Raw genomic sequence first — 25,472 nt, 5'->3', positions numbered from 1 at the left:
CATCATTAAATCAAAAAATCCTTGGAGATGTGACAGACTTTAGAAGTCCCATACCTAGTGTTGTCTTGTATCCCTGGGGGCTTGTTAAATGACAGAAAGCTTCATTCTCTCTGAAGATACAGAACACTCTATCCCTATTTGTTCCAATATCCCTATATGTTCAACATGTCTTCCATATACTCCCAGTCTTATTATACATTCTATGGCTGGCTTTAGTTTTATTTTCTAGTTCAATATAGTGCTATTATTCGAATATTGAAACCAAGCATCAGATTAGATATATCAAGTTTTTTACAGTTCCTTTAAATGCATCAATTTTCAAGCAATTGAGCCTAATTATTTCGTGTTGGAATATTCTAATTTGTTGTTCATACAATTGGGGGGGCTTGAGAGTCTAAAACCTGTAGGTCTATGACAAGCTAGAGATTTCTGCAGGTTTGTGTCCCAAAATCAGGTGACGGAAAGAGTAAAGAGTGAGTAGATTTCTGAAAAGATGTCTATTTATAGTCTGGAGGCAAAAGACAACCCAAGAAACTCTCTTATTGTTCCTAATACCACCAACTGATTGGTTGAGGCTCTAAGGCCCACCCACATTACGGAAGATAATTTGCTTTACTGAAAGCTAACTGATTTAATCACATGTGATCACAACAACTAGGCTAGTGTATGAACAAAAAAAAAGCCATAGCTTAGACAAGTTGATATCTAGACAAGTTGACAGCATCACAGTCTATACAGTCTACCCCTTGTCTACCTATTTCTCTCTCTCTCTCTATATATACATATATACACACACACATATACATACTCACATACAAACATATTCATAACAAAACAAGGAAAAATACTCATAACAATTGCAGTCCTTATTTCTACAACTGGTCACATGGCCATAGCTGGTATTTTCAGTACCTTCTTCCACTACCCATTCTATATTTCCTTTGCCCTCAGCAGGAACCTTAACTGGTCACAGTTCTTTGCCTGGTAGGATGACCCAAACCTTTATTCCTCAAGGGTCTGAGCAATTAGCAATTCTGCCTGAATTTGATTGTTCTAGTTTTTCATTGACTTTAATCATAGGGCATAATAGTACTATGACGTGCCCTAAGAGATAGCCTGTATTCCATACATAGTCTTCTTTACCTCCAGTGTATAATAACAGTCCAATTTCCCTTTGGTTATCAGGAGCAATCATATCAGCCAGTAGAGTAACTCCCTTCTTTGCCTGTTGATTCAAAGGCATGGCATGAGGCACCTAAAATGTCTTGGTGGCATTCTTAATTTCCAGTGCAATGGGATCATTGCTGTGCCTCCTGGTAGAAAATTTCCACCCTTGGAAAGTAAAACTTCCAGACCAGCAAAACATAGGATCATAGACACCAGAAGCAAACATTTTAGGAGTGGATCACTCGTAAAATTAGTGAGTGGTGCCACTCCCATTTCCACCCTTCATCCTGAACTTGTATATTTTGGCTGCTGGAGAAACAGCACCATATATTGGACACTGATTTAGAGCATATACAGCCTCCTAGAGAACGTTGCCCCAGTCCTGCAAGGTATTGCCTCCTGACTGACATCATAACTGAGTTTTTAAAAGGCCGTTTCACAGCTCTATCAAGACAGCTACTTCAGGATGATGGGAGAGATGGTAAAATCAGTGAATTCCATGTAATGGGGCCGATACCATACTTCATTTGCTGTGAAGTATCTCAATCAGAAGCAATGTTGTGTGGAACACTACGATGGCAGATAGGACATTCTGTAAGTCCAAATAAGGTAGTTTTAGCGGAAGAATTGTGTGTAGGAAAGGCAAATTCATGTCCAGGGTAGATAACTTTTCCAATAATAAGATGCTGCTCTTTTCATGATGGAAACAATGCAGTGTAATCAACCTGCTGATGATGATCCCATCCACTGCATTTAGATTTTCCAGTTCAGTGGCAGTAGTTTCCACTGCAATAACTGATCAACATAGAAGATGATCATAGCACTCTTCCTTCAAAGATGCTGGGGCTCTCCTTACAAATTTGTTTCTCACATATGTGTTGAAAAGTGTGTCCTTTGGGCATTTCCAGGGTAAGTGGGTGGGTCTGAAATGATAAATCCACATTCTAATTCCCTGAAGTCTTTTGATACCCTTTTCTAAAGTACAGCAAGGCAATGCGGGAATTTTAACTTCATTAAGTATGGGCCAACTTTTGGTATTTGACTCATCCAACAAACCAACCAAACTGTTTGTTTCCTTCCTAATCCTTTGAGCTGGAACTTTGAATGAAGAATCTGTGCTTAGTGGACCCATATAATAAATTATGACTGATTGAACTTTATGTTCTTTCCACCATTATCCCACATCTTCAATATTTACTCTGGTACATATTCCCCATGTTTCTAGCTGCCTAAATTAGAAAAATCATGTAATTCTTTTGAATTGTAGCATATGTCTTCATGGGTATGTCACACTTTGTACCTCATCTTTTGGGGCCCACTGGGAGTTGAATCTTGTTATAGGTCTAGAAGCAAAGACAGGTGGAGGTGGGTCCTAAGAACAAAAAGCCTTATTTTTCAAGGCATTTGACTCTGGGGAGGCCATTAAATTTTCCTCAGGTAAGTTGGATTAATATCCTCAGATGGCACTTGAAGAGCTGCTTCTACTGGCAAAGAAGCCTTAGCAGAATTTATGAAATTTATGTCCCCAGTTTCATCAGTATCTCCCATATGTCCCCATGCCAATTATCGGGATTCCATTCCTTCCCAATCAATGCCCTCGTTTTAATATTAAACACCTTGTGAGTTTGGGAATTCAATAGCATTATAATTCAGCCACACGTATAATTCAGCCACACATAGGAAGAGACCCTTGGTTTAGTTGCCATCAATTTTAGCTCTGTGGCTAGAGGAGATAAGATTTTCTTTCAGGGCACACAGAACAAATTCAGACTTTAAGCCTCCCATATTGTGAGAAAATAAGTTTATGTTCCTTAAATTCACCCACGTGTAGTATTTCTTTTATAGCAGCACTAGCTAACTAAGACACATATCCATCCCCACAGTCAGTGAAGAAATGAGACAGTACTTACCTCAAGTAAAACATACTAGCTGGAAGTTAGGACACAACATACAAGTTGAGGGTTCTTTCAACAACAACAACAAAAAAAATCAGGTTTCTGATGGCAAAAGGAGAAATAATGGAAGAATGGATGTTGATTGTCCAAAGGTGTGAGGGGAGAGAAAACATGTACATTGTGAGACATGTTTTTTTTTTTTCTAGAACATACAAAGATCATTTCTATTGTGTAAACAGCAATTTATTCAGTGATTATATGTTAAGCATTACCCATTATCTATAATCTTCACATGTTATCTGTAAGATAGGTAATTTCATCTCTATTTGTAATTGAGGAAAATTAAATCTGTCTAAGTGGTTAAGTGCTACGGCTGCTAACCAAGAGGTCGGCAGTTCGAAACTGCCAGGTACTCCTTGGAAACTCTATGGGGCAGTTCTACTCTGTCCTATAGGGTCGCTATGAGTCAGAAGAGACTCGATGGCAGTGGGTTTTTTTTTGCGGGTTTTTAAGTACGTATGGGAAAAAGTGGGATTTGATCCATGCAACTCCTAAACTAAAATTGGCACCTTTTTGATACACTAAAATGCCTTCATAAAGCAATTATAATATTATTTATTTCAAGTCATCTTTAGCTTTACTAAGCTTCAAAGGGGTGGTCTAGATCAATGTTGATCAACGTTGATGGCATATTCTTTTATTTGGAGAGCTTTAAAAAATGCTAAGGTCTCAGTCTGATTCTTAGAGATATTAAATTAAATCGGCATGTGGTAAGACTGGAACGTTAGAATTTCTCAAACCTGCTCACATGATCCTAATATTCAGTCAAGTTTATAAATACTTGGTATAGAGAACAAAAGGAAGTCTGACATAAGAATCCTCCTCTACTATGCAGCTAAGATGTGTGGAATTCCATACCAATATTAAAAAAAGTGAAGTCACAGTTGTGGGCTTGTTTAATTTTACAAAATGGCTCTTAAACATTGTTGTTGTTAATTGCCTTTGAATTGACCCCACTGAAATCTGTTCAGCATCACAGCAACAAGAAAAACTCCACTGACAGACAGGTGGTGGCTGCATCTGAGTTGCATTCTTGGAAAATCCAGCCAAGGTCTCCCTCCTGGAAGGCAAGCTACCACTGAAGCATCATTGCCCTCCATACATCGTTACCACTGTTGAAGACTTTGCTTGTGCCTTTCCATTGTTATTTTCCTAGGCAAAGTTGAATTAATTGGACAAGACTCCTGCAGTGAAGCAATTTGTCTTTCTGAACTTTAGGGCAGTATTTCTCAAAAAATGTGATACTTGACAGAGAGAAATCTGAGACAGAAAAGAAAGCAGAGAAAATGGCTTTTTTCTCTATGTTATTCTTATTCCCCTAGCATGTTCTATTTTAGCTCAAGTTTGGCCCAAGAAAAAGACCAAACCCATTACCATCGAGTCAATTTCGATTCAGCAACCCTAAAAGACAGAGTAGAACCACTCCATAAGGTTTCCAAGGAGCACCTGGTGGATTCGAACTACCGACCTTTTGGTTACCAGTCGTAGCTCTTAACCGCTACACCACCAGGGTTTTGCAAGTTTGGCCAGGAAAGCTTAAATCTCAGAATGCTAAATCAACATTTCATGAGCCCCATTGAACAAGTCCTCCTCTCTCCTGCATACCTGTCATGTGTGCGCAGAGAGCAGCAACCTGCCTTCTCAGCAGCCCTCGCAAACTCTTTCACACAGTTTCATCAGTTTCTATTAAACCCAAGCCCTGGCTCCTTTGTAGAAGTGGATTCTAAGAAAGATAATTATCTCCTGAAATCTGAAATGGCACAGCACTGTATTTCCCACCTAAATTAAAAGGCAGAGGACCGAAGACAAACGTACTAATGTAAAATCTAGTTAGTGAAGTGCTTAGAATGAAATAAAGTCAGACTTGGAGATCGGTACAAATTTTTTTCGTGGGTAGAGTAATGCATAAAACTCTTTGAGTGAGTACCTAAAAGCTATTTAAATCTTTACTAACGGAAAAAAAGAAAATAGAGTGAGGGCTTAGGTAAAAATAAGCCAATTTCTCAGAACAATGTCATACTTCAGTAGGATAGTTTCAGACTGTGTTCTTTAAATGCAGTGGAATGTGTGACACTACATGGTATGTGGTATGGTAAACGATATAAGCTAAAGCTTAATGTATTTCCTCCTTTCTTTGCAGATCCTACTTCTACAAAAATTCATTCAAACCTTTTCCAAGGTCTGCAGATCGTCTTTAAATATTTAGCACAGACTGTCACTTCCTTCGGAGTGATAAAAGTAAGAATTTTCTTTACTTTTTTAAAAATAGAACAAGCAATATCACGCATCATTTTCTCCCTTTAAAGAGTGTTTTCAAATTATCGAAATGAAAAGCTCTTTCTTCTCTGACGTTAGTTTGCTGACCCTCAAAATCATGTCAGTTACCTGCAGTCTTTTAACATCATTAAAAAAAGTTTATATAGACTGTAATTACTTTCAATCTCCAGATTGAAAATTATGCTGTATAGTTTAGTAAAAATTACCTTTAACCTTTTAAGCATCACATAACCATTGAAAACATAAGCAGAAAATATGGTTCCAAATGCATATTTTATACAATTTTCTATACAATGTATAGAATGCCAAGTAATTTAGAGGTTTGGTATTACCCCATGTGTCTGACAGATAACAATTGAGATCCTTAACATAGACCAAGACGTGAGCTAGACACAGAAGATTTAGGTGATTTTAAAGGCTGTTGAGTTTGCATGTTATTTCGTGAGCAAAGAAAGCCACTAGAGTATTTTAAGAAAAGGAGTGTAATTAACTTATTTATATCTTAAAATATCACTCTAAAATCTTGATGGGTAATGGCTTGGAGACAGACTAGTATGTCAAGGAAAATTTTTGTTAAAATGGTTTGGCACTCTCAAAGACACCGACCTATATCAGTTATTATTATTTTTTTGGTTAGCTATTTCTTAAATATTTCTATGGAAAGTCTTCTCAAGTTTTCTCAGCTATCTTAACATTCAACAACCTAGACATTGGACATCTTTATGCGGGGAGAGCTAATGGTATACAGTGGAAATGAATAATTAAGATAATTTTTATGTCTTTCAAGTTCTCTTTCCAAACTGGAACTTATACAGCCATGTTTCTATGAATACGGAGAGATGTAGCAATTACCCCTAGGTTGTCTCATGTAATCAGTTACGAATAAGTTACACTTTACCAGATAAAGAAGTTATAAAAATGGGGCCAATGTAACTGCTCCCAGGAAAGAGATTGTCTAATCTGGGGTGATTTCCATCTGGTAAACTAGTCGGAATCGACTCGACAGCAGTGGGTTTTTTAAGCTGTAGAGAAGTGCTAACCATGGCAATGAACCAGATACCATGAGGGCACTGTGTATGGAGTAATTGTGAAAGGGACCTCATGGAGGAGATATTGGAGCACAAGTAGTAGCACAGCACACATATTCATTCAACACATATGTGGTCCCTGGTATGTATATGGCAATAAGCTAGTTGCAGGATATATATAGATAAGAAACAAAGGAATGATGCTCAAGGACTCTTAACAAAATGAGGGGCTCACAATCTTCTTTTCTAAAGGAAGAGTTGATATCCAGTCCAGAAAACATTGTGTACCTAGTTCATGTAAACACTGTCTCCCGAAACCTCCTGCTGTAAAGAAACAGAAATCCTGGAAAGAAATTTTAGATGAATATATCTAGCAGAAGAAGATCTCTAGAAGATGGTAAATATGACACACACCTTTCCTCCTTGAACACAGTTTCTATAACAATAAAGTGATTTTTTAAAAAGGTCTAAAATCCAAGGATAACGAGGTAAGGAGAAATGAAAATTACAGCAGTCTATGTATGCGTGTAAGGAGCCCTAGTGGCCCAACAGTTAAGAGCTCAGCTGCTAACCAAAAAGTTGGTGGTTTGAACATACCAGCAGCTTTGTGGGAAAAAAGGCTTGGCAATTTGCTTCCTTGAAGATTACATCCTAGGAAATTCTAGAGTGTAGATCTATCCGTTCAATAGGTTCTCTATGAGTCAGAATCCACTGGATGGCAGGCACCAACAACAATATGTGTGTGCATGTGTGTAGGTATGTGTGTGTTTTTTTTTTGATACCAGAATGAGGCAAGGACAGTATAAGAAGTTAAAGACCAATCTGTGTAGAACAAACATAGATGTAAAAGTCCTAGATAGCAAACCAAATCCATCATTGTATAAAAACCAAACCCACTGCCCTTGAGTCGATTCTGACTCATAGCGACCCTACAGAATAGAGTAGAACTACCCCATATGGTTTCCAAGTAGCGGCTGGTGGATTCAAATTGCTGACTTTTTGGTTAACAGGCAAACACTTAACCACAGCACCACCAGAGCTCCAGCATGTATATAAAAAAAAAAGGAATACTTGAATTACGGTGTTGATGAAGAATATCGAATATCCTTCTGCCAGAATAATGAACAAATCTTTCTTGGAAGAAGTACAGCCAGAATGTTCCTGAGAAGCAAGGATGATGAGGCTTTGTCCTGCTTACTTTGGACATATAATCAGGAGTGAGCAACTCCTGGAGAAAGACATCATGCTTGGTAAAGTAGGGGGTCAGCGAAAGAGAGAAAGACCCTCAACGAGATGGATTGACATAGTAGCTACACCAGTGGACTTAAGCATAACGACAATTATGAGTATGGCACAGGACTGGGCAGTATTTTGTTCTCTCGTACATGGGATCATTATGAGTGGGAACTGACTTGAAGGCACCTAACAACAATATAGTAAAGGCAGGAAAGTATGGCAAAATGGATTCAATAGCTGTGTTGAATTGGGACAGTTACGCCACCAGAAAGATTTTCTATATTGTGGATAATTGACATCTCTGGACCTCAGTTTTTCCTCTGTAAAATAAGGATAGGATTGCTTCCCTTGTATGGCTGTTGGAAGATTACATAAAGTATTTTATATATAGGGTCAAGCACAGTACCTGGTCCAAATAAAATCTCCAGTAAAAAAATAATTAATGTCAATTGGAGTATGACTTTATCAGGCAAATGTGATAAGAAATTGAAAAAAAAAAATAAAAAGCTGTGAGGGAGTATAGCACATTGTGGGAGTCCCGGGTTGTTCAATGTGGCTATAGAACAGAGTAGACACAGTAAGAACAAATACAGGTGCAACAGGACAGGTATCTGAAAAGGTAAGACAACAAAGATTATGAAGAGTACCGTATTCAACACTTTGGAAACTATATATTTTATTATGTAGTTGTTATATATTCATTAAGTGATTTAAACATGGGGATAGCAATGTCAGATTAAAACTTTAGAGACCCTTTGACAGCAGTTTGCAGAGTGACAGCAGCAAAATTGAGACTTGAATGGTGGTACGTGTGAATGTGATAGGTAACCAGTAGAATCTGAAGAATGAATGAATAAACGAGGTCATTATGTAGTAGTGGTTCTATACTGCGTCCAGTTGTGCCCCCCCCCCCACCAAATTCATGTCCTCATGAAACCTGTGAGTGTGATGCTATTTAAAAATAGGGTCTTTGCAGATGTAATCAAATTCAGATAAGGTCATACTAGGTTAAAAAAACCAAACCAAACCAAAACAAACAAACAAAAAAACCAATTGCTGTCGAGTCAATTTTGACTTATACCAAGCGACCCTATAGGTCAGGGTAGAATTGCCCCACAGAGTTTCCAAGGAGCTGCTGGTGGATTTGAACTGCCAACCTTTTGGTTAATAGCTGGGCTCTGAATTACTTCACAACCAGGGCTCTGTTATTAGATTAGGATGGGTCCTAAATCTAGTGATGTCCTTGTCAGAATAGGGAAATTTGGGCACAAAGGAGAACAGGTAGAATGCCACGTGATGGAAGTGTGAGAGACTGGGGATACATGCGTAGATAAGCCAAGGAACATCATGGACTGTGGACAACTACCAGAAGCAAAGAGAGAGTCATGGAGCTGATTCCCTTAGATCCTTCAGAGGGAGTGTGGCTATGCTGACACCTTGATTTCAGGCAGCTAAGCTTCAGAACTATGAGAGAATAAATATTTGTCTTTTTGAGCCTCCCAGCCTGTGGTAATTTGTTATGACAGTACAAGGGAACTAATACAAACATATGCATCAAAAAAATTGTATTATCTCACTAGGTGCCAGAACAGTTGGCAGTGGTATCACAAATAAGATCCAGACTCTTGTCTTTAAGGCACTTATATTTGTGACACCCTACTTAGAAAAAGACATGACTCTAAAGCATTACTGACATTTTCTTCACTTATCAAAGCAGGAATCAGGGTATAGGAGTAAGAGAAAATTATGGTGTGTTTAAAAAAATATATATTCCACGTTTGTTTACCTGCCGAAGCCATATTCCATTTCTGAACAATACAGCTTTCCGTTCTTCCTTTAGAAAACTAATTATTGGGGAAGGAAGGTTACAAAAAAGAGGAAGAATATTGAGAGACCAGTGAGAAAAAGAGGAAGACCCTTAATGAGAATGATTGACACAGAGGCTGCAACGAAGGGTTCAAGCATAACAACAATTGTGAGGATGGTGCAGGGCTGAGCAGTGTTTCGTTCTGTTGTACATAGTGTTGCTATGAGTCGGAACCAACTCGATGGCACCTAACAACAAGGTTGTTATGTATTTCTAAATGAAACTGTTTCCTTAACTGTGCTAATCATTCAACAATTTTAAGTTTTCAGCGTGATTTAATTTTCTTGGGTGAAAATAAAGTAGTCATATAAACAAAAGCAATACAAAAGAGATGTCATTGTACAAGGAAGCAGTTTGCACTCTCTTTTACCAACATCATTTGTTACATTTTACCATTACACGATCTTGGTCTAACCACACTGTCAATGATGCCATTAGGAGGCTAATGTAGATGCTCACATACGAATATTAGAAAAAAAATCTATGCACATTGTGTGTATGAAATATGACAACATATTTAAAGATATAAATAATGCATTTTATCTTGCAGTCTTCCTGGAACATATAAGGCAGTATAAAAAATGAATGCAACATCATAAGATTAACAAAAATACAAAGGAGTCCTTCTGTTAGTAATACTATGCTAAGAGTGTTGCATTTAACAACTTAAAAAAAAGACAAATAACCCAATCAAAAAATGGACAAGGGACTGGAACAGACATTTCACCAAAGAAGATCTTCAAAGGGTCTGCACGGACATGGAAAGATGCTCAATATCATGAACTACGTAAGACCGAGCAATTCCGATACTAGGTATGTACCCAGAAAGGTTAAAAGCAGAAATGCAAACAGAAACCCTACATCAATGTTCGTTGTAGCACTTTGCACAACAGCCAAAAGTGGAAACAATGGACACAACCATCAACAGATAAGCAGATGCAAATACAGTACACAGACACAATGGAATACCACGTCGCTGTGCAGATGGAAGAAGTCGTCTCATTATCAGTGGTCACACAGTTACGACGTGTGAAGAAAGGGAGTGTGGAAAGGGGAATTTTTGCTTAGGGGCCATTGAGTTTATGTTAATGATGAAATAATTTGGAAAAATGGTGACAAATGATTGTACAACTTAAAGAATGCAATCAATGTCACTGAATTATACATGTAGAAATTGCTGTGTATATTTCATTGTGTATGTTTTGTTCTGTATATTTTCACCACAATTAAAAAAAAAAAAAAATAGTATTGTACCTACCAATGAGATCATGCTACCAATATGTGGCAGACTTGTATTTCACTCCAAATGTGTGTGTTATTATCTTCTAATTCCTGGAATATTATTTTACTCAAAAACAGGAAATAATTATTCACTTGTTTAGAGAATATTTGTAGATGCATCTGAGAACTTAGTACTTAGATTGTAAGGCAGGTTTGTATGGTTTTCATAAAATACATGTTTTTGTGTGTGTGTATATGTATGTCTGATTAGTATCTTTATACCACTGAGTCATAAAAAATATATTGTACTTGAGAATATCTAATACAAAAAACACAATTGTTTTTAATCACAAAATAGATGTTGATGGTATGAAGGATTGTGACATATAGAGAGGACACACATGTTCTCACTGCCCATGAGGGCAGAACTGGAAGTAATAGTTGGAAGTTGCAGGGAAGCAGACGAGCTCAACTTAAGGCACTGTCTAAAATGAGTTCCCTTATAGCAGAACTAGCTGCCATATAAGGAGGCGGACAAAGAACCTTCAAGCTGAGTGTTGTGACATGGTTTTGTGAAAGTGAGAGAAACAATTGCTGTTTGAGGAGGTCTGGAATCTGTTTCAATAAAGGGCATGCTGCTAAAAATGGAAAACGAGAGTGCTCAGTGTCATACCTGGCAAGTGTTAGTTCACAGCAAGTTTATTCATCTTCTGCATTGCAAAGTTTCAGGATGCGAATTAGGGTGATTAAGAAGAGGTTGTGACAAGAGTCTGAGAGCAAGTAAACTACATAGGGAAAGCAGTTAACCAGAGAGGCAGAAGAAGTTGAGGAACCAGGTATCCAGATGCAGACATCTAGGTAATGCTGATTGGCAGCTTAACGGCTCTCGACTTCCCCAAAGTATGCATTCAGGGGCTGTGTCTATTCTTTCTCAACATATTGGGGCATGCAGTGCGACCATATTGAGAAGGGGGAACCTAGTGACAAAACTGCAGAAAGCAGTGACTACTGGGATTGAGAAATACTCAGAAGAATTTAATATGGAAGATGTATCAGTCAATGTCCCAGCAAGGTGCAGGTGGCTCACTCAAATCAGGATAATCAAAGGGGAATTTTATAAAGGGGCTTTTGAAAAGGTATGGGCATGATGTTAGAAAACGACAGGGATGGTGCAGGCCTCTACTCTTAACTTTAGAGCTGTAACCACCTGTACGTTTAAATGGACTGGAGTTGGAAGTGCGTATCAGAGTTTGGAGGAGAGAATCATGAAGAATAGTGCTTCTCAAACTCTCTGTGGTAGGGTTGTAAGATAAAACACAGTATTTGGGACAGATTTACACTAAAAAAGAAAAAAAAAATCATTGTTTATTTGAAATGCAAATGTAACTGAGTGGGTTGTATTATTTAGTCCGTCTGGCCTCTATGAAGGCATTGCTGGTTCAGTGGTAGAATTCTCACCTTTCATGGAAGAGACCCAGGTCAGAGCCCCAGCCAATGCAGCTCACCCACAACCACCACCCGTCTGTCAGTGGAGGCTTGCTATGTATACGCTGTCAGTGGAGGCATTTTACTATGACGCTGAATGGATTTAAGTGGAACTTTCAGGCTAAGACAGTCTAAGAAGAAAGGGCTGGCGATCTACTTCCAAAAATCACCCAATGAAAACGTAATGGATCAACAACAAACTCTGGCCTTATCTAAACTTTTCTGTGGGGAAGGTCTATATTCTGTTTTTGTTTGTTTGTTTTGTTTAATTTCCAAACCTTAATAAACATAACTTTTGTATTGTAAAATTTAGTAAAAGTAAATTACTAGACAAATGAAATAAAAAGGCAAACAAAATGCAAGCTCCATTTTCAAAATTAAGTTTAATAAATTTAGTTAGAATTTCTAGATGCTCTTTGTCGTCAGTACCAGTCCATGGACTGTAATCTGTGTAGTTAATTATGGAGAAAAGGGCACAATGGGACGAATTGTGTCTTGCAGTGAGGGTTGTAGAAGCATGCAGGTAGGATGCTAGGAAAATAAGTCCCAGCCTCATTCTCATGCTTTTCTTCTTTAGAAATTTTTCAGAAATTCCCCATAGGCCAAAAGACAAGGGGAGGGGGCCAACTGGGTTGGAGAGCAAGGTATAAAAGGACAAGCAGTAGATTTGAAGGAAAAAACTGGAAATATTCATCACGAAAGGCCGAAGTTGCTACCATAACTAACATAATCCAAAACCAAAAACCAAACCCATTGCCTTCAAGTTGATTTTGACTTACAGCAGCACTATAGGACAGAGTAGAACTGCCCCATAGAGTTTCCAAGGAGCAGCTGGTGGATTCAAACTGCAGAGTTTTGATTAACTGCTTTTGATTAACAGCAGAGCTCTTAACCACTGTACCTGCCAAATGGAAAATAACCATTTGACAGGTACTATTTTTTTTTTTTTATTTTATTAGGAATACTACTAGAGGTGCAGTGGTTAAGTCCTTAGTAACCAGAAGGTTGGAGGTTCAAACCTACCAGCTTCTCTGTGGGAAAAAGATGTGGCAGTATGCTTTTGTAAAGATTTACAGCCTTGGAAACTCCGTGGGGCAGTTATACTTGTCTTACAGGGTGCTATGAGCCAGAACCAACTGGATGGCAATGGATTTATTTTTTTGGTTATTAGGATTAATATGTCAGATAATCATTATTTGAAGAAACTGGCTTGGACATATCTCTGGTCACACTGAAAGGGAGGAATTAGTCATCAATTTAATTAACACCTGGGGAACATAGGGGTCAGGTTATTTCACTTAATATCCTTCATTAAAAAAGGAAATTGATTACCAAAAGCAAATTTGATAGTTTTAGAATGCCCTAATATAGGGAAACTATCATATACAAAATAGTGCTCAGTCTTCAGGTTCCTGGCCAAGAGAGTGATACCAGGAGAAAGAGTGGAAGGGCACATTATTAATGACAAGGATCTAACTCATCATTTAAGTGCATCTTAAAATTTAGAAGCTTATTTGGGAATTTAATGTGTTAGTATTTATTCAGAAGTAAATTATGATTATATCACATTGTTAGGCACCATCTAGTTGGTTCTGACTCATAGCAACCCCATGTACAACAGAACGAAACTCTGCCCAGTGCTGCGCCATTCTCACAATCATTCCTGTGTTTGAGCCCACTGTTGCAGCCACTGTGTCAGTCCATCATGTTGAGGGTCTTTCTCTTTTTCACTGACCACCTGCTTTACCAAGCATGATGTCCTTCTTCAGGGACTGGTCCCTCCTGAAAACATGTCCAAAGTAAGTTAGAAAAAGTCTCATTATCATTGCTTCTAAAGGGGATTCTGGCTGTGCTTCTTCTAAGACAGATTTGTCCATTCTTCTGGCAGTCTAAGGTACTCAGTATTCTTTGCAAACACCGTAATTGAAAGGCATCAATTCTTCTTTGAGGTCCTTATTTATTGTTTACCTTTCTCTTGCAGATGTGGCAATTGAAAATGCCAAGTCTTGGCAGTCTCACCTTACCCTCAAGGGGACATCTTTGTTTCTTAACACTTTCTAGAGTTTTTTTTTTTTTTTTTTTCACTGCAGATTTGTCCAATGTAATATCATCATTTTATTTCTTGACTGCTGTTTTCATCCATGGATGTTGTTTGTGGACCCAAGTAAAATGAAATCCTTGACAACTTCAATCTTTTCTCCATTTATCTTGTTGTTGATTATTGGTCCAGTTGTGAGGATTTTCATTTTCCTCGTGTTGAGGTGCAATCCATACTGAAGGCTGTAGTCTTTGATCTTCATCACTAAGTGCTTCAAGTCCTCTTTTCCTTTCAGCAAGCAAGGTTGTGTCTTCTGCATGTGGCAGGTTATTAATAAGCCTTCCTTTAATCCTGATGCTGTGTGTTCTTCTTCATATAGTCATTTCTTGGATTATTTGCCCAGCATACACATTGAAAAGTTATGTTTTCCATAATCTGCGATGTTATCTATAATTTATTATGACCAACGCAGTCAAATTCCTTTGCATGGTCAATAAAACACAAGTAAACATCTTTCTGGTATTCTCTGCTTTCAGCCAGGATCCATCTGACATCAGCAATGATATCCCTCGTTTCGCAACCTCTTCTAAATTTGGCTTGAGTTTTGGGCAGTTCCCTCTTGATGTACTGCTGCAACCATATTTGAATATCTTCAACATAATTTTATTCGTATATGATATTGTTTGATAATTTCCACATTCTGTTGGATTATCTTTCTTTGGAATGGGCACAAATATGGATCTCTTCTAGTCTGTTGGCCAGGTAGCTGTCTTCCAAATTTTTTGGCATAGATGAGTGATTGGTTCCAGTATATCATATGTTTGTTGAGTTATAAAATAATGGCATTGAAATTAAGCAAAGCCATCACTTGGTGTTTTTCCTTATTTCATAAAAAAGTAATGGGTATAAATGAGCTTGACCAGAGGTATAAAAACATAATCTGCAGCCTGAAACCAGTCCACAGATGCAGCAGTGTTTGTTTTTATTTTAACTGATTGTCAGTTAAGCATTTAAAGATTATATACACTTATAAAACTGAACCTCCATGCGAGCAAGGCAACAATCACCTGGAGCTGAATAGCAGTGGCTTCTTCCAGTTTGGGAGCAATGTACACCCAATTCTCTTACACCTGGCTTGCTTTATTCATAAGTACTGCCTTCTTGGATTCTGTAGACATTTCTATTCTGATTTTCACAACTGAGCAAAGACAAACCCCCTCTCTTTTTCTGGTTTGTGTTCCACATGATCTGTTCACAAAAAAAAAAATGGTAAAGGAGTCTGGAGAATACTCTTAAACATATTTAAGAGTAATGATTTTCAGGCTAGGTTATGCTGATGAATTACATAAGAAATTTGTTAAAAATACGAAGTCCTGGGCAGCACTACCTATAAATTCTGAGTGAATAGATTTGGCTTAGAATATAGGAATCTATTTTTAGTGCTCGTCTAGATATTTGGATCCAGTGTCTGGAACTATTACCTAGTCACAAGATCTTTGAAGTCTCACAGTATAAAATGTACTCACAATATTTTGGCACTTGCTTTGCCTAAGAACACAAGTGTTTCTGTGACCTTTTTCTCCTCAGCCTATTATGTTTTTCTCTCTCCCCCTTCTCTAACTCCCTTGTACCTTACCCTCCAGCCCTACTGAACTATCTGCAGACCCTTGTAATGCCAGATTACTTTATACCTGAATTCTTTGTTCAGGTTACTCCCACAACAAAAATTGTCCCCCTGTTCCTGCCAGCTAATCTGCCTCATCAACACTAACTCGTCTTTCAAGACCCAGAGCCAGAGTCATATCCTACATAATTTCTTTCTTGACTTGCTTCATTCAAGTCAAAAAAAAAAAAGTCAAGAAGATGGATTTAACTTCTCACCTAGCTTTGCCCATTTTCTTAACACTGTCCATTTTGCACAGCAATCATGGTATCTGTAGCTCACTTTTAGAGGTATATTTTTTCTAGTCTTATTAAAGGGCACAGCAAAATATAGTAGTTAAGACATTTGTCAGACTATTTGGTTTCAATTCCCAGCATTGCCACTTAATAGCTCTGTGACATGGAGCAAGATACCTTTTCTGGAATTCAATTTCGTTACCTGAAAAATGTAAACCATAACTTATTTAATAGATTATGTGAGTTAATATATGCAATGAACTTACCATAGTGCCTAGTTCATAATACTTGGTAAATAAGCTAATAACAGTGATATCTGCTATTATTTTACTATAGTCTATTTGGGTACTATATCTTGCATATTTTTACTGAATATTCAAAAACTCACTCATGACCTAGAATTTAATAGGTGCTTAGCTCATATTTGTTTAAAAAATAAATTAATGACCTATTCAGTTAGTTTTTGTATAAAGTAACAATAATACTGCTTGTGTATTTTTATATTTCTATCTCTGTGTGTGTCTAAACTTTTTGAACACGTAATAGCTGCGCTTTCAGCAAAAAGTATGTGTTCAAATGTAACTTTGAGTTTCTGAAGATGGTTGAGGAGACTGATTAAATTTAAGGTTGAATCAGTACTTAGTGATTGTGTAAAAAAAAAAAAGTTTTTTTTTTTTTTCCACTTAGTGATTACAGAAATCTAAATTTAAGATCAAGGTACTAATTTTTCAAAAAATAATAGAAGCACACGAACTCATAGATGATGTTTGATCAGGTTTTGGCAGATTTAGAGGTAACATGAGATGATCCTGAATAGGGGTGTGAGCTACTTAGCCCAACGAAACATGTCCACTTCCGCAGGTCAGATTGATTTACTTCAATACGAATGTTCACATACTGTGTATGAGTTTCAACCTCAGTTTTTGTTTTATTTTATGTTTTCATTTAAAGGTACAAGAAAAATAATTTGGTCAAATTCAGTTGTGTGCTTTTCTTTCCTATTTGAGCTATACATCACTCACCTTTAGCACATTCAAATAGATGCATTGTTTAAATGTTGAAATTACTCTCCACTGAATTTTTGAGTCCAATTGGTCATAACATCCTAATAACCTAATGCTTGTTCTACAATTGGCCCTGTCACTCTTAACTAATGAATGTAAATTATAAGACAATAAATAAATAAGCAGCAATTGCCCTTGGGTGACATAACTACTGCTTTTAATTACTTTGAGGCATGCTTTTAGAGCCAACAGTGTGAAATTATTGTTTGATAAACACAGTGGAAACACAAGAGCTCTCATTTTGGCTTTTAATAAATTTATGAGGTTACATTAGTGGAAGGCCTTAGTCATACAAAGCCTGCTATAATGGAGTTGTGTCATCCTGGGGGTAACTATATAATTATAGCAATAACGGAATGAAAAAAATGTGGTCCTTCAGCTTTCTTATCCTCCTGGAAGACAACATAAAATGTAATGAGAACTTTGACAAATGTATCTTGTAAACTCTGATCCTGAATTAATCTGTACAAATAAAATTATATTAACAAAATAGATTCCTGATGCATTTGCTTTAAAGAACATAGAAAAGTTCTTATGGCATCACTGTAAGCACTTTTGGGTTTACTAACCCATTGCACTGAATTGATCAAAACAGATGATGACAATTATGATTGTGATGATGATGTAATAGTGCCATATTTAGAGGGTGCTGATAAATAAGCAGCCTGTTAATGATGCTGCTTACCAAAACCCATCTCCGTAAGGGCAGGATCTAGACTGCAGGCCCATTTGATAGTTATCAGATTTCCCCAAAGACTGCTTTTGAAAACTCTTGTTCCATGATTTGCTCCTGGAATAATAATCATAATAAAGTTTTTTTGTTCATTTGAAAAATAATGCAACCTCTTTATCCCTTGGATATCCAGGGTCCCTTAGCGTTTTAGTGACTTCATAAAGTTTTCAAATTTTCTTTCAGTTATGCATTCAATACACATTAAAGTTTGCCAATATGAGCCAGCAGCGAAGCACTGAACAACAGCAAAAAAGTTCTCACACTCTTTTCTTAAATAAAAAGAATAAAAAGAAAGAAAAAAAAAGGGAGGAAGGAAGGAAATAAGAGAATGTCATGAACTGAACTGTGTCCTTCCAAAATATTTGTTAATTTGCCTAGGCCATGTTTCCCAGTATTGTGTGGTTGTCCTCTACTTTGTTATAGGTTATAAATCCTAACCTCTATACGTTAATGAGGCAGGATCAGCGTGGGGTGTATTTTGAGTCATCCTTTTGTAAGGCTATGAGTCAAGTCACACCCTTACTCAAGTCACTCCCTTTCTTGAGTTACACCTTTTATCTTACAAGAGATAAAAGAAGAGAGAAGCAAGAAGAGAGGAGAGGGACCTTACTACAAAGAAAAGCCAGGAGTGGAGCATGTCCTTTGGACCCAGGAACTCTGTTCTGAGAACCCCCTACACCTGGGGGAAAATTGATGCAAAGACACATGAAGACCTACAAGGAACATTGGGCCCACTGATGTTGAAAGGAAACGAGGGCTTTCCACTAGAACCCACAGAGAGAGCCTTTCCCTAGAGCTGGTGTCCTGAATTCAGACTTCTAACCTTCTAAACTGTGAGAGAATAAATTTCTGTTTGTTAAAGGCACCCACTTGTGGTATTTCTGTTACAGCAGCACTAGATAACTAAGATTATACATATGTATATATATATAGTGTGTGTGTGCATATGCATGTATTTAGTGATGATAAAGGATGTTATGAAAATAACATAGTATAAGGGAAAAGCAAATAATAGAGGAAACTCTTGTATATAGTATGATTAAGATTAAAAAAAAAAAAACTGAACCCAGCACCATCAAGTCAATTCCGACTCATAGTGACCCTATAGGACAGAGTAGAACTGCCCTATAGAGTTTCCAAGGAGAGCCTGGTGGATTCAAACTGCTGACCCTTTGGTTAGCAGCCATAGCACTTAACCACTATGCCACCAGGGTTAAGACAGGGCTCTAAAAAAATAAAATTCAAGTGAAGAATACAGCCATAAGGATACTAGGAACTGAGCCTCTCAAACAAAAGAAAGATTTAGAGCAAAATTCTTGTAACAGGAACATGCTTAGAATAGTTATGAAACAAGAAGTCCAGTTTGGCAGGGGTGGTGTGAATAGGGGAGATGAAATCAGGCAGTTAGAAGAGATCCCATAAACCACAAAAAGAGAATTTGGCTTACACTGAGTGCATTTGAACATGGTAGTTTCATGATCTCTTTTTCCTACAGGGTCGCTATGAGTCGGAATCGACTCGACAGCAGTGGTTTTTTTTTTTTTTCATTATTAAAAGATCATTTTTGTTAATGAGTCAAGAATGGGTTTTAGCAGGACAAAGGTGGAGACTTGGAGACAAATTAAAAGAGAAAGCTACTGCAATAATCTAGTGAGAGATATTGAAGGCTAAAAACAAATGATATGGTATTATTCTGGAAAAAATAGGATTTGTATATGAGGCTGATTAAAAAAAATGTTGATGGATTATCTATAAGGTGTCCTAGAAAGAAAAGAATCCATGGCTTGGAAAACTGGGGGTAAAAAATGAGTTGCCATTTTCTAAGATAGGGCTTTGGACATGTTACCAGGAGGGACTAGTCCCTGGAGAAGGACATCATGTTTGGTAAAGTAGACGGTCAGTGAAAAACAAAAAAAACCCTCAACAAGATGGATTAACACAGTGGCTCAACAATGGGCTCAAGCATAACAATGATTTCGAGGATGCCACATGACCAGGTAGTGTTTCATCCTGTTGTACGTAGAGTCTCTGTGAGTCCGAAAATGACTTCTGGCACCTAACAACAACAACATACATATATATCCTATTGATTCTGTTTCTCTAGAGAGCCCTGACTAATACAAGGGTATTTGCCCTCAGTTTTTCATCACTTTATTCATTGTCTTCCTTGTCAGTACTCTGCCTATTAAAAGCAATGACTGTTTTAAGATCCAAGTAAATGAATCACAAAATTCTGGTCTCCCACTTCCAATACACTTTAACTCAAACAATTTTGCATTTTTTTTTTAATAACACCACAACCAAGCATAAGACCTTGTGATTACCAAAAACTAAATCCAAACATTTCACTCTCTGTAAATCATTGAAATTGCTCAAACTTTCTCTATTTGTCCTTCTCCAACATTCTGGGACTGATGAAGTTTTCGGTTTTATTTTCTTATCTATATTAATTACTTCTTACCTTAAGTGATCAATTTCCTCCTTATTCAATGTAAAGTCCATGTTATAAAACTTTAATGTGTTTTTTGAGTTCTCTTTTTAACTCTATGTTTTTCAAATTACTTGCTTTCCAATACTCCAATTTTGATTTCACCTGGCTACCCCTGTATCATTTTCCTGGACCTATCAGTTGACTATTTTTGGAGAAAATTATATAACAGGGCTGACTAAGCTCACTTTAAATTGTTGTTGTTGTTGTTAGGTGGCATCTAGTCAATTCCGACTCATAATGACCCTATGTATAACAGAATTATGTATAACAGAATGAAACATTGTCCATGTCAGTGCCATCCTCACAATCCTTATGCTTGAGCCCATTGTTGCAGCCAATGTGTCAATCCATCTTGTTGAGGGTCTTCCCATTTTTTGCTGACAGTCTACTTTACAAAGCTTGATGTCCTTCTGCAAGGACTGGTCCCTCCTGATAGCATGTCCAAAGCATGGGAGATGATGTCTTGCCATCCTTGCTTCTGAGGAATGTTCTTACTGTACTTCTTCCAAGACAAATTTGTTTGGTAGTTCATGGTATATTCAATATTCAACACCTTAATTCAAAGGCATCATTTTTTCTTCAGTCTTCCTTATTCTTTATTCAGCTTTTGCATGCATATGAACAATTTAAAAAAACATGGCTTGGGTCAATCACACCTTAGTCCTCAAAGTGACATCTTTGTTTTTTAATACTTTAAAGAATTCTTTTGCCTTTTGCAGCAGATTTGTCCAATGTAATGAGTCATCTGATTTCTTGACTGCTGCTTCCATGGACATTGATTGTGGATCCACGTAAAATGAAATCCTTGAACAACTTTAATATTTTCTCATTTAATGTGATCTTGCTTATTGGTCCAGTCATGAGAATTTTGTTTTCTTTATGTTGAGGTATAATCCAAATTGAAGGCTGTAGTCTTTGATCTTCTTCACTAAGTGCTTTAAGTCATCTTTTTCTTTCAGCAAGCATAGTTCTGTTATCTGCATATCATAGGTTGTTAATAAGCCTTCCTTCAATTCTGATGCCTCGTTCTTCTTCATGTAGCTCAGGCTCTTGCATTATTTTCTCAGCAAGTATATTGAATAAGTATGGCAAAAGATACAACCCTAATGTACACCTTTCCTGATTTTAAACCACACAGAATTCCCTTGTTCTCTTCCTAGGACTGTCTCTTTGTCTATGTACACGTTCCTCATGAGCACAATTAAATGTTCTGGAATTCCCATTCTTTGCAACGTTATCCACAATTTGTTGTGATCCACACAGTCAAATGCCTTTGCATAGTCAATAAAACACAGGTAAACATCTTTACAGTATTCTCTGCTTACAGTCAGGATCCATCTGACATCAGCAATGATATCTCTTGTTCCACATCCTCTTCTGATTCCAGCTTGAACTTCTGGCATTTCCCCGTTGATGTACTTCTGCAACCGCTTTTGAATGATGTTTAGCAAAATTTTATTTGTGGGTGATATTAATGATCTTGTTCGATCTGCATTATGCTGGATTACTTTTCTTTGGAATGGACACAAATATGAATCTCAGTTGGCCAGGTAGCTGTCTTCCAAATTTTTTGATTTAGGTGAGTGAGGACCTCCCTTTCTGCATCCTTTTGTTGAACATTTAAATTGGTATTTTGTCAATTCCTGGAGCTTCCAATTAGTGGTTACAAATCTCAAACTTAAACTCTATAGTGCCAGTCAACACTACCACTCTTCCTCAGGATACCTACTCTATCCCTCTGTGAGATAACATACAAAGGAGACAAGTCTTCACTTCCTTCTAGTCATTCTCATGACTCCAACAAATATGTCATAAAGAAAATCAACCTGATTTTAAGAAATCTCTTATTAACCAACTACCTCTTTCATCAACCTATCTATATTTGTGACTATATACTTTTTATTCAAGTTAAAGTGGAGGATACATTTTTGACCAAGAGTTAACTTGCCCCCCATTAGTGCTTTCCATTTCTTCCAGTCTAGCTTTCCCAATGACTTTTTTCTTGCAACTTTATTTTTATTCTCTATACTAATTTTTCCCTCTTAAATGAATGAATCCCATAGAGTTGTAGTTACGTGTCAATTTCATTCATAAAAAAATTTTTTTTTTTTTAGGAACAATTCACAAATGATGACAATAAAAATTTTTAAAAAGTTATTTGATTCCCAGACCCCATGCAGACACTATCCCAATCTTTTCAAAATATACGATATCTAACTAAAAATACACATTCAAAAAACCAAACTCATTGCTGTCAAGTTGATTCTGACCCATAAAAAAAAAAAAAAAATAGTGACCCTAAAAACAGAGTAGAACTGCCCCATAGGGTTTACAAGTAGCAGCTGGTGGATTCAACTGCTGAGTTTTTAGTTAGCAGTCTTAGCTCTTAACCATTGAGTTGCCAGGGCTCCAAATACTCTACAGAGTGTCTAAAAATCTGTAAACACTGGAAATAATGTTCATCCCTACTAAAGTTTGTCTTTGAAAATAACCAACTGCAATCTTTGCTTCATATTTAGAGCTACCACACCTTAAAAGTTATCTGGAGGCTAAAAAAAAAAAAAAAAAAAATTGAGTAGTTTATTGGAGACTGTAACTAACATTTGAAAGTAAGATTATCCCATGCTTTCCACCTTTTTGGAGCATTCCTAATAGTTACATTCATTTTTTCCAATTGTTCATTTCTCATTCTTTTATTATCATATTTTGGTTGAGTATTTTTCTACTGTATTGTTCTTATTTAGGCCATCAAAAGTGATTAATGGTCGGTTTTCCTTTTCCCCTACCCCTCAGTACCTTATCTATGATGAAATAGGATTTCTTTCCGGTTTTTTGTTTTAGGAAGATGATAATCTTTAGAATTCTCTCCAACATCACTGTCTTCTCATTCTTCTTTACTAACTTCTTTTTTAAACATTAAAAATCTTTGTAACTCTTCTGTTTTCACTCTATACTTCTACCTATGTGATCTTATTCTTCTCCATGGGTTAATTACCAACTTTTTAAATATATTTATATCTCCCAAAATAATACTCTAGACATCTTTCATAAACATCTATCTCAGTATCTTCAATTCCAGAAACAAACAAAAACCCAAACCCACTGCCCTTGAGTCAATTACGACTTGTATTGAATTTATAGGACAGAGTAAAACTGCCCCATAAATTTTCTGAGGCTAAAATCTTTATGGAAGCAGACTGCCACACCGTTCTCCCTCAGGGTGGCTGGTGGGTTCGAACCACTGATCTTCTTGGTTAGCAACTGATCAATAACCATTGTGCCACCAGGGGTCTTCCAATTAGCTTTCGTAAAATAAACAATTCCTTACTCCCTAAAAGATCTTTTCATTTCAATATGTATCACCACAATCTATGTACTCATGTACATCAGACAAAAAACTAAATTGTTGTTGTTGTTAGGTGCCTTCAAGTCAGTTCTGACTCATAGCGACCCTGTGTACAACAGAACCAAACACTGCCCGGACCTGCGCCTTTCTCACAGTTGTTGCTATGTTTGAACCCATTGTTACAGACACCGTGTCAATCCATTTTGTTGAGGGACTAGCTCTTTTTTGATGACCCTCCACTTTATCAAGCATGATGTCCTTCTCCAGGGACAAATCCCTCCTGATAATGTGTCCAAAGAATGTGAGACAAAGTCTTGCCATCCTTGCTTCTAAGGAACATTCTGGCTGTACTTCTTCCAAGACACATTTGTTCATTCTTTTGGCAGTCCATGGTATATTCAATAATCTTCACCAACACCACAATTCAAAGACGTCAATTCTTTTTGTGTGTAAACCTTTTCATGGGTTTTTATAGTAGTGGTCTTATACAATATTTGTCCTTTTGTAATTGACCTATTTCACTCAGCATAATGCCTTCCAGATTCATCCATGTTTTGTGATTTTTTTTAAATAATTTTTATTGTGCTTTAAGTGAAAGTTTTGTTTACAAATCAATTCAGTCTCTCACATATAAACTTATATACACCTTACTACATACTCCCATTTACTCTCCTCCTAATGAGTCAGCCCCCTCCCTCCTTCCAGTATCTCCTTTTGTGACCATTTTGCCAGTTTTTAACCTCCTCTACCCTCCCATCTCCCCTTTAGACAGGAGATGCCAACACAGTCTCAAGTGTTCACCTGATTCAAGTAGCTCACTCCTCATCAGCATTTCTCTCCAACCCATTGTCCAGTCCAATCCATGTCTAATGAGTTGGCTTCTGGAATGGCTCCTGTCCTGGGCCAACAGAAGGTTTGGGGACCATGACCGCCGCGATTCTTCTAGTCTCAGTCATACCATTAAGTCTGGTCTTTTTATGAGAATTTGGGGTCTGCATCCCATTGTTCTCCTGCTCCCTCAGAGGTTCTCTGTTGTGCTCCCTGTCAGGGCAGTCACTGGTTGTGGCCAGGCACCATCTAGTTCTTCTGGCCTCAGGATGATGTAAGACTCTAGTTCACGTGGCCCTTTCTGTCTCTTGGGCTTATAATTACCTTGTGACCTTGGTGTTCTTCATTCTCCTTTGATCCAGGTAGGTTGAGACCAATTGATGCATCTTAGATGGCTGCTTGTTAGTACTTAAGACCCCAGATATCACACTTCAAAGTGGAATGCAGAATGTTTTCTTAATAGAATTTATTTTGCCAATTAACTTAGATGTCCCCTGAAGGCATAGTCCCCAAACCCCTGCCCTGGCTCCGCTGACCGTCTAAGCATTCAGTTTATTCAGGAAACTTGTTTGCTTTTGGTCCAGTCCAGTTCAGCTGACCTTCCCTGTATTGAGTGTTGTACTTCCCTTCACCTAAAGTAGTTCTAATCTACTATCTAATCAGTAAATAACAGTCTCCCACCCTCCCTCGCTCCCCCTCTCATAACCACAAAAGAATGTGTTCTTCTCGGTTTAAACTATTTCTCAAGATCTTATAATAGTGGTCTTATACAATATTTGTCCTTTTGCATCTGACTAATTTCACTCAGCATAATGCCTTCCAGGTTCCTCCATGTTA

Source organism: Loxodonta africana, chromosome 5 (genome assembly GCF_030014295.1).
Source record: "Loxodonta africana isolate mLoxAfr1 chromosome 5, mLoxAfr1.hap2, whole genome shotgun sequence".
Taxonomy (NCBI): Eukaryota; Metazoa; Chordata; class Mammalia; order Proboscidea; family Elephantidae; genus Loxodonta; species Loxodonta africana.
The sequence above is the reverse complement of the archived record's forward strand: the minus strand, read 5'-3'. Positions refer to the sequence as shown.